The sequence below is a fragment of the Myxocyprinus asiaticus genome, chromosome 8, assembly GCF_019703515.2.
Source record: "Myxocyprinus asiaticus isolate MX2 ecotype Aquarium Trade chromosome 8, UBuf_Myxa_2, whole genome shotgun sequence".
Classification (NCBI taxonomy): domain Eukaryota; kingdom Metazoa; phylum Chordata; class Actinopteri; order Cypriniformes; family Catostomidae; genus Myxocyprinus; species Myxocyprinus asiaticus.
This window is the reverse complement of record NC_059351.1, coordinates 54468488-54482225: the sequence shown is the minus strand read 5'-3', so window position 1 is coordinate 54482225 and position 13738 is coordinate 54468488. Positions and strand designations below refer to the sequence as shown.

The following is a 13738-nucleotide window of genomic DNA, read 5'->3' as shown; positions in this document are numbered from 1 at the left end:
GTAGACTATAGAAGGTGGTGGTGGTGGTGGTGTAGTAGACTATAGAAGGTGGTGGTGGTGTAGTGGGCTATAGAAGGTGGTGGTGGTGGTGGTGTAGTGGGCTATAGAAGGTGGTGGTGGTGGTGTAGTAGACTATAGAAGGTGGTGGTGGTGGTGGTGTAGTAGACTATAGAAGGTGGTGGTGGTGTAGTGGGCTATAGAAGGTGGTGGTGGTGTAGTGGACTATAGAAGGTGGTGGTGGTGGTGGTGTAGTGGACTATAGAAGGTGGTGGTGGTGTAGTGGACTATAGAAGGTGGTGGTGGTGGTGGTGTAGTGGACTATAGAAGGTGGTGGTGGTGTAGTGGACTATAGAAGGTGGTGATGGTGTAGTGGACTATAGAAGGTGGAGGTGGTGGTGTAGTGGACTATAGAAGGTGGTGGTGGTGGTGTAGTGGACTAAAGCACTGAACTGGTAAGTTTTTCTTGTGGAACAACTGTTTGATGCGGATTTTGGGTAGGTGAGGTGCGTTCTCATTGGTGGCGGTTTTGACTCCTTGACTGTAATCTTCAAACTCCACGTCAGCAGGGGACTTCAAGCCTGTTTTATACTGCTCTATAAGAGCCACAGTTTCCTTCAGAAACAGACAGAGTGTTAAGATTTCATTTAGTCAGACACCAGGGGTGAATATTTATATCTCGGAGTGATACAACTATTTTTCTCCTTGTTGTACCTCTGGAGTTGTGAAGTGTATTCATTCTTACACTCATATGTGATGTGTGTGCGCAAGTGTGCCTGCTGTTTGGCCTGACAAATACAAGAATCTAACTCATCATCCTGTCTGCTTGACCCTGCACTTTCTCTCTGCTCAAGATTTGTATATCTGATATATCTGCTCCCATATCACACTTGATAAATCAGTCTTTTATTTCTGCCACTGTTCCTGTAGATTTAAAAACTGCTGCTGTCATACCGATTCTTATAAAATGTGGTTTAGATCCTTCTGAACTCAACAACTACAGGCCCATATCAAATCTTCCTTTTGTAGCTAAACTTATGGAAAGAGTAGTTGCCACACAAATACAGCCCCACCTACTTTCTAATAAGCTTTACGATCGCATCTTAAAACACATCTGTTCTCGTATTTCTGCCCCGTTCCTGAAAACTGTTGATCTCTGATTGCTTACTGCTCATGAAATTGAAATTGTTGAGGTCTATTTTGCTCCATTTGTTGATGTCTGTTTTGGTCTATTTGTCTTGTCTTACATTGATTAATGTTTTCCTGTTTATTCCTGAGATTGTAAAGTGTCCTTGAGTTCTGGAAAGGCGCTATATAAATTAAACTTGTTACTATTATTATTACATTTACCAGTAAATGCAATCCAACCATTTTTGTTTACCAGGTTGCATGTGTAAAAGGGGCTATTATCTAGTATTTGGGACAAAAGACTGAATTACAGCAACTAAAGAAGATAAGACTTAGAAAATTTCATCTTAAAGGAATACTTCACCCAAAAGAAATTCTCTCATCATTTACTCACCCTCATGCCATCGCAGATGTGAATAAATTTCTTTCTGCTGCTGAACTCAAACAAAGATTTTTAGAAGTATATCTCAGCTTTGTAGGCCCATACAATGTAAATAAATGGGTGCCAAATGTTTTAAGCTCCAAAAAGCACATAGAGCAGTGACCTCTGACCCTGTGTGAGTATAAACATGTTGTTGATGTAAACGTTATCATGAGTCTCTGATGAGTCTGACTCTGACTCTGAAAGAATTTGTTTACTCTGAGAGACTTCATGTTTGTGTAAAACGTTGGCAGTGACATCATCTGTAGATCTGTTGAGATTCAAGCTCTTGTTGTTGGCAGCAGTGCAGAACAATGACATTGTGCTTTTACAACAATTTCCTGGATCTGCTTATAACATCTGTGTCAATAACAAATACTACACAAGGAATAAAATGTAAAGATTGACAGAAATGTCTCCTAATGTTTAATTGCTTTTACTTTTGCAGAATATTATCAGCAAATTAATCAGCAAAATGTAGGAAACAATATCAGTTGTAGAAAAGGGCCCAGCTGCAAGAAACCCCATTAAGAAAACCCATAGTTATAGTTGTTATAGTATTGTCACTAAGGTGTTTCTTGCAGCCAGCTGCAAAACTCGGAAGAACTCCATTTGTAATGTTAGAAAATCCATTATCCACCACCAGTCTCTAAACAGATACTTAGATAAATCTAGCTGTAAGATAATTATGGCAGCAGGTAGAGACATGTTGACCTGAGATTAGTATTTTAAACTGACACTCCTGTCATAACGTGTGTCTCTCTCTCTTTTCTCTTTATTGTTTCTGCAGTGTTGATAGTGATGATCTGACCTGCAGCAGGATTCTCACCAACCAGTAGATGATGTTCTTCAGCAGAGACAAAGACCAACACAAAACCAGCATGAAGAACAAGTATGAGAGCTTATTTGAGGGAATCAAACTACAAAAGTATCAAACCCTCCTGAACAGGATTTACACACAGCTCTACATCATAGAGGGAGAGAGCGAAGGGGTGAATGAAGAACATGAGGTTTTACACATGGAGAAAACAGCCAGAACTCAACACTTACAAGACACTCCAATCTACTGCAATGATATCTTTAAAACCTTACCTGAACCAGGATGTGAGAAGAAGATAAAAGACCAAATAAAGACTGTTCTCACTAAAGGCATCGCTGGAATTGGAAAAACAGTCTCTGTGCAGAAGTTCATTCTGGACTGGGCCGAGGGAAAAGCAAATCAGGATGTAGATTTCATGTTTGTGCTTCCATTTCGAGAGCTGAACTTGATTAAAGATGAGCAGTACAGTCTTCACAAACTTCTGCTGGACTTTCATCCTGAACTTCATGATATGGACTCAAAGATTTATGAAGAGTGTAAACTTGTGTTCATTTTTGATGGTCTGGATGAAAGCAGAATTCCACTGATGTTTTCAGACAGTGAGAAAGTTTCTGATGTGACTGAGACTTCATCAGTGGGAGTGTTGATGACAAACCTCATCAAAGGAGATCTGCTTCCCTCTGCTCTCATCTGGATCACCTCCAGACCAGCAGCAGCCAATCAGATCCCCTCCAAATACATCAAGCGTGTGACAGAAATTCAGGGATTCAATGACCCTCAGAAGGAGGAATATTTCAGGAAGAGAATCAGAGATGAACATCAAGCCAGCAGAATCATCTCACACATTAGAAAAGCAAGAAGCCTCCACATCATGTGCCACATACCAGTCTTCTGTTGGATCTCATATCCTGCTTATTCAGATCAATATGAGGAATCACAAGAGAAACTTCCCTATAAAAAATGTTGAGGACAAAATTATCACTGGATTTGCAAAATTTTGCCAGGTTAGTGACATCAAATCTTTTAGAGGTATTCAGAGTTTTGTTCGCCGCAGTCTAAAGTCTTGCTACGCTAGACTACATTTTTTTGTAGCTCTCCGAACATTAAACTATTGTAGAGTTTAGAGAGTGTGTTAATGGTTGTGGAACAAACATATATTCTATTCTTTAATTTATACTTGAGTTACCTGACTGGCTTAAACTTTAATAGGCACATTAATTAGGCATATTGTTTTTTTCTGTTCAGATTGTCAATCTCTGACCTCACTGGTAAGCGTTGTTGTGAAAGTTTGGCTTTAGTTCTGCTATCATCATACTCTGTCCTGATAGATCTGGACCTGAGTAACAGTGACCTGCAGGATTCAGGAGTGAAGCTGCTTTCTGATGCACTGAAGAATATAAACTGTAAACTGGAAATATTGAGGTATTTAAAGGCGTATATACTGTAATGTGTGTGTGTGTGTGTGTGTACATGTGTGTTTGTTAAAAATACAAATACAAATGCACAGTTGACTTTTGCATATCCAGTTGCATCAAAAGTAGGGCTGGGCGAAATATCGAATATTAACAATATAATCGAGATCATTTTGCTAACAATATAAAATTTACTAATATCGTGTATATCGTGATGATTTTAATGTGCTTTAATTTGGCCATTAAGTTTCATAAAAGTGCATCAGTAGACTAATTTCATGATCCTTCAGGGCTGCACACTTAATCAAAACAACATCAAAATGGTGAGTTGATCATATGTGATTATTAATCCACAAAAGGCTGTGATTTAAAGACAGATAAACATAGTCTGTGTGTGATTCAGAACAAATCGGTGACGCGCTGATCTGTGTGTACACACATGGCAGCACTCTCAGATCAGTTCATGTGCATTATGAGATCAAAAATAATGCAGGTTCAAGCACTCGCACAATTCCAAACATTAGTAACCACTACAAGATATACAAATCTACAAACACGGCACATATAACAGAAAAGGACTAGATTACAGCGTTTCAGCAAATGCGGAACATTGTAAACTCTCAAATACACAAATGCCTTTTCTGTGTCAAAATAAAAGTTCCATGTGAAGGTGAAGTAAACATGCCTGCCACATCCAACGAGCCAGTGCCCACACGTGCCACAGCCAACGAGCCAGCGCCCACGCCTGCCATGGCTAACGAGCCAGCGCCTACGTCTGCCATGGTCAACGAGCTTGTTCCTGAAGCCTCGTCCGCCCCAGAGCCAGCATCTGAAGCCTCGTCCGTCCTAGAGCCAATGCTTGAAGCCTTGGTCGTCCCGGTGTCTGTGTCCTTGGTCATGATGGCCGCTCCCACAGCAGCGTTCCTGGCCATCCGAAAGAGGAGGAGGAGAAGCGCTCCTGTTCCCCAGTCGCTACCAGCGCTCCTGGACACGGAGGCAGCTCCCCAGTCGCTGCCAGTGTCCACGACCATGGAGGTTGTTTCCCCATCACTGTTTGAGTTCACAGCCACTGAGACTGTTCCCCCGTAACTGCCAGTGCCCATGACCATGGAGGTTGTTCCCCTGTTAGTGTCTGAGCTCACGGACACCGAGACTACTCCCCTGTCGCTGCCAGTGCTCACGACCAAGAAGACTATTACCCTGCCACTGCCTGTGCTCACAGCCACTAAGATTGTTCCACTGTCGTGGCCAGTGCCCAAGCCTTCCATGGCTTTCTCTCCCTGAGCCTTCCACGGCTTTGCTCCCTGAGCCTTCCAAAGCTTTGCTTTACTTTACTGTCATGGTCCCGTCACTCTTTCACTCTGGGTTTTGGTCTGACGGGGCCTTGGAATTATCCACCCATGTCTGTCCTTGTGTGAGCATGCGGACCCTGTTTTATTCCCCAGCCACACGCTCTTCTGTCTGTTGTGTTTCATATTTGGGGTATGGTGTCTGGGTCCTGACTTCCTGTCAAGTTCCGTTCTGGTCTGTGTCGGGACTAGGACATTCATGCTCCTTGTCTGTCTGTTATTGATGTGGGTGCATCACAATGGTGTCATCTTGGCTGCATGCACTGCACATCAATAATCTATGTCAGTCTTCATGTCTGTCTCTTGTGTCCATGGGTGCGCATTGCGCTCGCTTTTTGCCACGCACCCAGATCGCGAGCTATCTTCAAGTTTGTGCTGAGGTTCGGTCACTTCGGTAAGGTGTTGGGTGTGTGTGTGTGGCCGAACTCTCACACAAGTGTCTGCTCTCATCTTGTTTGTCGATTGGCATGAGTGTATATCACCTCATTGTCTTGGCGATGTGTGCTCATGCCAATCGGATGTTTTGCCTGCTTGTGAGAGCACGCGGCTTTGTTGTTGTTTCTAGATCACTGTGTGCTTCTCTGCCTTATGCCACACCCCGCCTCCTTGTTTGCTCATTATTTTTTCAGTAGTAACACCTGCCCTGCATTAACTCTCTTGATTTCTCTCCCTATTTTAGTCTCCTTGTGTTTGCTGTCGAGTGCCAGTTCGTCTTGTTATCCTGTCGACTTTGTTGTCTTGATTTGTTATCTTGTTGCTCCTGTTTGCTCTCTCATGTTCCTGTCAGTCTTGTTCAGTGTGGTCCAGTTGGTCCTGTTCCCCGTGTTCCCTCTGCCACAGTTTGGATTTCTGTTTTCCCCTATGTGATAGTTTTTGTTGTTTCCCCCTCGTAGGATTTTGTGTTTATTAAACAAACAAAGTATTTTGGTTTTGAATGCTGCGTTTGGGTCCTCATCTCTGCTACACGTCGTGACAAATAATCAGAATAATAATGATAATTCAGCATTACTTTTTAATTATAAACCTGACGTGTCCCACAGTAATAATTTAGTATTATGCAATGTTCAACTGGGGTTTCAAAAATAAGTCAGTGAAGTAGCTTTGCACACCTTGTTCATTCACAAAAATGTATTAGTAAAAACATTTGAAGGTAAATAATGCTTTTTATTAAGCTGCTATGTATCACTGTATATGAAATATAAATATAAAAAGCATATAAATGAAAATGATTTAATTTCATTCTCCCTTGTGTTTATTTAATTAAAAACTAATTATTATATTTTAATTTAATGTCTTTAAAATATTGAATCTACTTGGCTACAATGGCTGTTTGGATGAAATGATGGTTCCTCTGAAAAAACAAAAACAAAAAAAAAAAAAACACTTTTGAGCCATTTTAGAGCAAATACATAATTATCGAGATATATATTGAATGTCATCAATAGGCTGAAAAATATAGAGATATAATTTTTTTAAGACATATTGCCCAGCCCTATTCAAAAGAGAACCTGATATTCAAAATCAGCTTCACGACCACACACAATGTGTTTGTAGATGATCTGACTGTTGATGTTTATGTTTGTAGATTATCTGACTGTTGATATGTGTGTTTGTAGATAATCTTACTGTTTGTGTGTGTGTCTAGTTTATCTGACTGTTGATGTGTGTTTGTAGATCATCTGACTGTTGTTGTGTGTGTTTGTAGATGATCTGACTGTTGATGTTTATGTTTGTAGATGATCTGACTGTTGATGTTTATGTTTGTAGATAATCTGACTGTTGTTGTGTGTGTTTGTAGATGATCTGACTGTTGATGTTTATGTTTGTAGATGATCTGACTGTTGATGTGTGTTTGTAGATGATCTTACTGTTTGTCTGTGTGTCTAGTTTATCTGACTGTTGATGTGTGTTTGTAGATCATCTGACTGTTGTTGTGTGTGTTTGTACTAGGGCTGGGCGATATGTAAAAAATATTTGATCGATTATCGCCTTAAATATCACGATATACGATTATTTTGCCAACCCCCTGGCCGAGGGTCGGTGACTATTTTTGCTTTGTTGATTTTGCTTTAAAAATGTAATTCATTTTTTTAAACACGAAAAACATAAACAAAAGACATTTCTAAATTCAAATTGCACTTTAAACTAAACAAAAAAAAAAAGCAATTAAAATAATGAAGTGATCAAAAAAAATTTATTTAACCACCTCCACAAATCCAAACATTTACTACGGCCCCATTTGCCATCACACAAGTATCAGCCAGCAACAACAGGTGGAAAATTACTAATAGCCGACAGATTAAGAACTAAAGACAATTATGAAAGTAAAGATTATAGTAATAATCACAATAATAAAGCCTAATAAATTCCCTTGTGTTCCCAAAATAATGCTGCCAAATATTTTTTCTTTTTATTAAGTTTAATTCAGTAAATAAATTCTGACTGTTGTTATGTGTGTTAGTTGTTTATCTGACTGTTGCTATGTGTGTTTGTAGATTATCTGACTGTTGATGTGTGTGTTTGTAGATTATCTGACTGTTGTTGTGTTTTTTAGATTATCTGACTGTTGGTATGTGTGTTTGTAGATTATTTGACTGTTGATGTGTGTTTGTAGATTATCTGACTGTTGTTGTGTGTGTTTGTAGATTATCTGTGTTGATGTGTGTTTGTAGGTTATCAGGCTGTATGGTGACAGAGGTTGGCTGTAGTTATCTGGCTTCAGTTCTGAGATCGAACCCTTCACACCTGATAGAGCTGGATCTGAGCTACAATCATCCTGGAGAATCAGGAGTCAAACTGCTCTATGAGAGACTCAATGATACAAACTGCAAACTGGACAAACTCAAGTATGTTGCACCATAAGAATAATAATGTCCTGTGTGTTTGTGTGTGTCTATTTCTATTTCCTCACTCACATAGTTCGACCCAAATCATTATCAAGGAAGATGGATTATTTATATTAGGCAATGCTAGAAGATACTTTGTGCATATGTATCCTTCATAAATAAAGTTATTAAGAATAAGAATCACAAAAAGTTAATTTATTAACCTAACTGTACAAATTTCCATATAACCATATGGTGCCCTATACCAGGGTTGTTAACAATGAATCAGTCTCAGATATATGCCATTAATAATTTAATCAACTGAGAATAGTAATTAAACAAACAACTGAAATGGGGAAGATATAATGTGTTGGGAAATATATACTGTATTAGGGCCATATTGGAGCCAACTCTTGGAGCCAAGATTTTATCAAAATCAAAATCGTATCGTTTTATAGTTGGACTTGTTTTAGTCAGTAGCATGTGCTGTTTTTTGTATTATTTACATTTAGTCATTTAGCATATACTTTTATCCAAAGTGACTAACAAATGAGGCACATAGCAAGTAATTTGTCATACAAAGTTTAACAACATCTGCCGTGTCATAATGCCACATCTTTATATAACTTGTCTTTGTATAACATGTCTAACTCTGCTCTCATTTCACACACATACCATGTTTTACTTGATATTTTCATTGTCCAGCTTCTAAGCTATAAAAAAACACCAATTTTGCATTGCTCAAGTGAGTATTTAATTAATTAGATTATTTATTTATTCAGCACTGGTATTACCACGAATTTGCAACCCTTACATTTACAGTTAGAGTGTTATAAATTTACTTATATTATGATATAAGATTTTGGTCATACTACCCACAGTCATTGTTGTTTTGTTGTGGTGTAAAGGTTTTTATTTTTTTCTCTCTTCTTGTGTTCAGATTTCTGTGATCTCACACTGGATCCCAATACTGCAAACTATTTCTTCTCTCTGTCTGAGGGGAACAGAAAGGTGACATATGTGAGAGAGCAGCAGTTTTATCCTGATCATCCAGACAGATTTGATGATTTATATCAGGTTCTGTGTAAAGAGAGTCTGTCTGGACGCTGATACTGGGAGGCTGGAGTGGAGATGCTGATGTATCCATGAAGTATAAAGGAGTTTGGATGCAATGAAATGTCCTGGAGACTTATTTGCTCTGATAACCAATTCACCACATGGCACAATAATAAGAACATTAAAATACCCACCCCTTCACGTCGCTCTAACAGAGTCGGAGTGTATCTGGACTGGTCGGCTAGCACTCTATCCTTCTACAGCGTCTCTGAAACACACACACACTCACACACTTTCTATCAGACCTTCAGAAAGACCAGAATCCCACAGACTTACATTGACGGAATGTTCAAATGAGCCAAAAGAGCTTTCTCATACACTTTTTAGGCAATCTGTTTGACACAGTCAAACGCTTAAGACAGTTGTAAACGGGTACAAAACATTTTGAGATTTTCCACTTCGAGGTGGTTGAAAGTGGTCAAAAATGCATGCAACCACATTGGGCTCATAGTATAAATGCTCATCCGTTCAAATGTGTTCAAACAGCAGCAAAGCTCTGCCTACTCACCTGTTAATCATCTGCTACTCAGTTAATACAGGTATTCCACTAAAATAATTGAGAGTTCTGCTCTAAACATCACATTTTCGCTTATGGTTAAATGCAAGTATAATTAAGAGAAATGGTGCGCTTGTTTTTAGCGCTTTTCCTTCTTTCTTTTTTGCACTTTATTATCATGCATTAACACATGTACACAATGAATGATTTATGTCATAATGAAATCAGAGACCCTACCCTCGAAATCCCAACAAATGTGGTCAAAAGATGCATGTTACGAGCAGGTGTAAATGGTGATGTGCCTTGCTTGTCCTCTTGTGATCAAATTGCCCAAAACACATGTTAACACCAGGTGTAAAAAAGACCTCTGTATGTCATTTTGTCTGTCTGTCTAACTTCAAAGCTTTATAAACTTTTTTTAAACTTTCCATCCAGGTTTGATCAAGCCAACTTTAAAATGTATCTTAAATAATTTTACATATCTAGTTCATTTAGTATTTTTATCCAAAGTAACTAACAGTACAACAACTAAAGTTCAAGCTATATTTTTAAGCAATAAGGCACTTGTGAATATAGTCACAGCTGAAGGACATTGTTAGGCATGACGTGAAGCAGAGTAACTCCTTCAGTCATGACTATATTCACAATATGGAAAGTTACCATACCATACCATTACATTTTAGGTACAAATTATTATTAAAAATGTGAAAGTTTTTTAGGGAAAGTCTTTAAATGCTTTTCTTTCATTAGAAGATATAGTCTCTGACAGTAAACAGTAACAGAATATTGCTATGCATTAAGAATAACTGTCAGCTATGGATGCTGCACAGTTTTACTAATATAAGCTTGGTGAAGAAGTCACAGCTGGGCCTTTTCAAGAATAAAACACAACTATTGACTAATCAGCATTCAAGAACGGAACTTTAAAATCTGACAACAGAAACATTGGCATGGAGAAAAAGCAACGTTTGTGTGATATGATTGTGGTTTAAATAATTGAATGTTAACACAGGCTGATGATGGTTATTATATTGACAGCTGCAAAGTCGCGTTGAGACGTGCGCACCTCTCTGTCTTTGGTTTTGGTTTTTGGCCCAGTGTAACAATTTGTGATTTTAATTGTGAGGCGTAAAATTACCAGTTAAATCCCATGTTGCAACTGCTTGAACACAAAGGCATAACATTACATTTAAAGAGCAGCTCTAAGTTGAACCAAAACAAAAACAAGTGATTCCTTTTGACCAAGCTCTACTGCAAAAAGAGCCTTTTCAGTTTAAAAAGACCATTACTGCAATATCGGTTTTATTTCGAGTAGTTGTGAAGCCCTAACACTACTGTATATTTTAATTCTTTAGACCCTTATGTATTCTGCTGTTTACATACTGTACAATTAGACAAATGCATTTTGGGGGGTGCTTGTCCACTGGCAGATCTTGGCGTAGGCGATAGAGGCAGTCATGCTTTAGTGTAACTTTAGTTTGCTACTTTTTCCAACAAGTAGTAGTGTAAAATAACAAAACTGTACATTGTTTTTGTCACATTATATTGTGCATGCAGCAGCCGAGCAAACCGAGACAGTGATCAAACGTGCTTACTGTACCTAAACTGTCCTTACAGTCACTCATCGGAAGTCCAAAACATTAACTGTATGTATATTAGTTCATTTAAAACAAATGATTCACCAATACACTTACAGTACTTGTAGCTGTGCGGGAGTTTAATTTTAGTGAATCAGTTTGTTGGCGGATGTGGATGGTTCATTGAAATTAATCGGTTCAAATAAACGATTCACCAATTCACTTGAGCAAATGCATAGAAGTTACCACGTCTTCCTTTTTGAAGCTGTTTATCACTATGTTTTAACTCACTAAAAAGTGTTTCATTTGTTGTATTTAGTATAAATCATTTTATGTTCAATATATCATGTTTTATTTAGTATGATTTATTTGTTTAACATTGAGATCGCCATAGGGTGTCTCAATCAGCTCCCTAGCTCCCTATGTAGTAAACACAGATTCGGGCACTGGTAAGGGTGTTCATCCACTAAATATCGGGGCACTTATGACTCAATCACCTGCGACACATTAACAAGCTCGAGCATTCAAGCACAGCTGTTATTATTCAGCTCCACCACTGTATAAATGAGACTATCATTCATTTTCATTGAAGATATTCAAACATAGTGTTATTATAACAGATAAATGACATAAATAAAGAAATAGTTATAGTACTTGTTTAGCAACATGTTAGCAACTCCAGGCTGCTTTGTGAGACAGGCTTCTTGTTCAATAACTTATGGGACTTTTACCCATTGCCTGTTTTATAACTTTGTTTTTAGATTACCTCTGAATTTGTATTGCTCTTTTTTTTATTTTTTTTAAAAATAAACTCAAGCATCAGCGTCTGAATCAGTACAATGTCTATATATCTGAATGCCTCAGTGCTGTCTAACGATCTGTCTGTCTCTATAACCTGTCTATATCAAGTGTGTCTCCATGATCTCTCCACACAGCTTTAACTTCCTCGTGTTTTGAGTCGTGAAAAACTGGTTTACTTTAAGTCTGACTAAAGCTTTAAAGAAAAGCTCTGCCACGGTCTTAACAAAAATGCAGAAGTGGATGGGATTTCCAAGCTTTTGTTCGATTAAACGTGAACTCTGATGAGAAAGATCTACAAACATCTATAGGTAAGTTGAATTAAATACTAGATCGTAGAATATTGAATTATATAGATTTAAAATAACAGTAATAATACAATAGTAATAAGAATGCATCTTAAGGTTGTTTTAAATGTGTCATTTCTCAAATCACATTGATTTCAGACATTGTGTAATAGTGAATATGGAAACATTGCTGATCACAATAGTTTTTATGCTCCAAAAAAAAAAAATGTATAAATTAGAACCGAATCCTTTTGTTTGATATGGTGGTTTGTTTCATGTTATGTAAGGGCTTGGATAAAGACCAGGTTGATATGTTGGTGTGGAACTGTTACCTGCCTGAAACCTGAAATGACTGCTTGATTTTCAGCCTGTCTTCCATCTACACAATGACTTCATTCATTAAATTAAGGTACCGAGTTTATTTTTGCTCCTTTGAGTGAAGTGGTCTGTTGTTTGTGGCCACACCGATCCCAAGCGACGACACGGGCCTGCAGCTGAAAAGTAATTTCTTTACTTATTTAAATATTGTTTGTTATTTTCCTTATGTTTGATGAATAATAACCAATCACTATGAAGGATTCCAGCAGTGGCGGTTCTAGCTTGTATGGTGCCTTGGGTGAAACCCAAGTGTGTGTGTGTGTGTGTGTGTGTGTGTGGGTGGGGGGGGGGTTTGTGTGGGTGCCTCATGCCGCCCCCCCCCCACCGCAAGATGCAGCCCTGGGCAACTGCACATGTCGCCCATGCCTAAATCCGCAACTGGATTCCAGAGGGTATAATTCAGAGAGACTGTTCATCGCGGTATTTGAATACTTCCCTGTGATTAGAATTAATTGAATGATGATTATAGATGATCACATAGATTATCGTATAGATAATGGTATATTGTGATACTGCATTAATTGCTTGTTACGTGAATTATTTGACTGATATAAGGGTTTGTTTGTGAGTCAAACATATTCAGTGAGAGACAAATTGTTGAACTTTAAGCACATTATCTATTTACTTCATTGGTTACCATCTGTAATTTAATGATACTATTCAAGTGCATTGATATGATTGGCATTTAATACATTTGATTGTTTATATGAATGTGACTGGATGATTTATTTCAAATACTTTAACTGAACACCCTCCAACTTTATAATTATTTAGATCTTTTATTAAGAACTCAGGGCGTCACCTATAAAAGTCTCTACCCGAGATAAGGGGCGCTACACCAATCTTTTATTTTGAAGTGTTGCTTCATAAATCTTCTGTTAGTTTTTGGTATTTCTGCTTTAATAATTCTGCATCTGGTTTCGACTTTACAGATTACTAACTGTTTCTGAGAAAAGGTCATAATGCATAATGCATTTCAAGATAAACAGATGAAATGACAGAAGCTGTCTTAAACATTTCTAGACACTCTGTTGGACATTTTAAAGAGAACCTTCACAAATTCAATCAAATACTATAATAGCTGTGAGTATACTGTATAACTGGGATATCTAATATAGCGCTAATGTTATCATT

General features: G+C 38.1%; 1 protein-coding gene across 2 annotated transcripts in view; it reads left to right on the top strand.

The window, feature by feature from the left end:
• Positions 1 to 11972, top strand: part of LOC127444642 (breast cancer anti-estrogen resistance protein 3 homolog) — a 33168-nt gene extending 21196 nt beyond the window's left edge. For both annotated transcript variants that reach the window (XM_051704134.1, XM_051704135.1), the window contains 4 exons: positions 204 to 3370; positions 3695 to 3788; positions 7800 to 7973; positions 8893 to 11972. The gene's annotated coding sequence lies outside the window, so the exon portion shown is untranslated. The remainder of the gene's footprint in view (positions 1 to 203; positions 3371 to 3694; positions 3789 to 7799; positions 7974 to 8892) is intronic.
• Positions 11973 to 13738: the final 1766 nt, after the last annotated feature.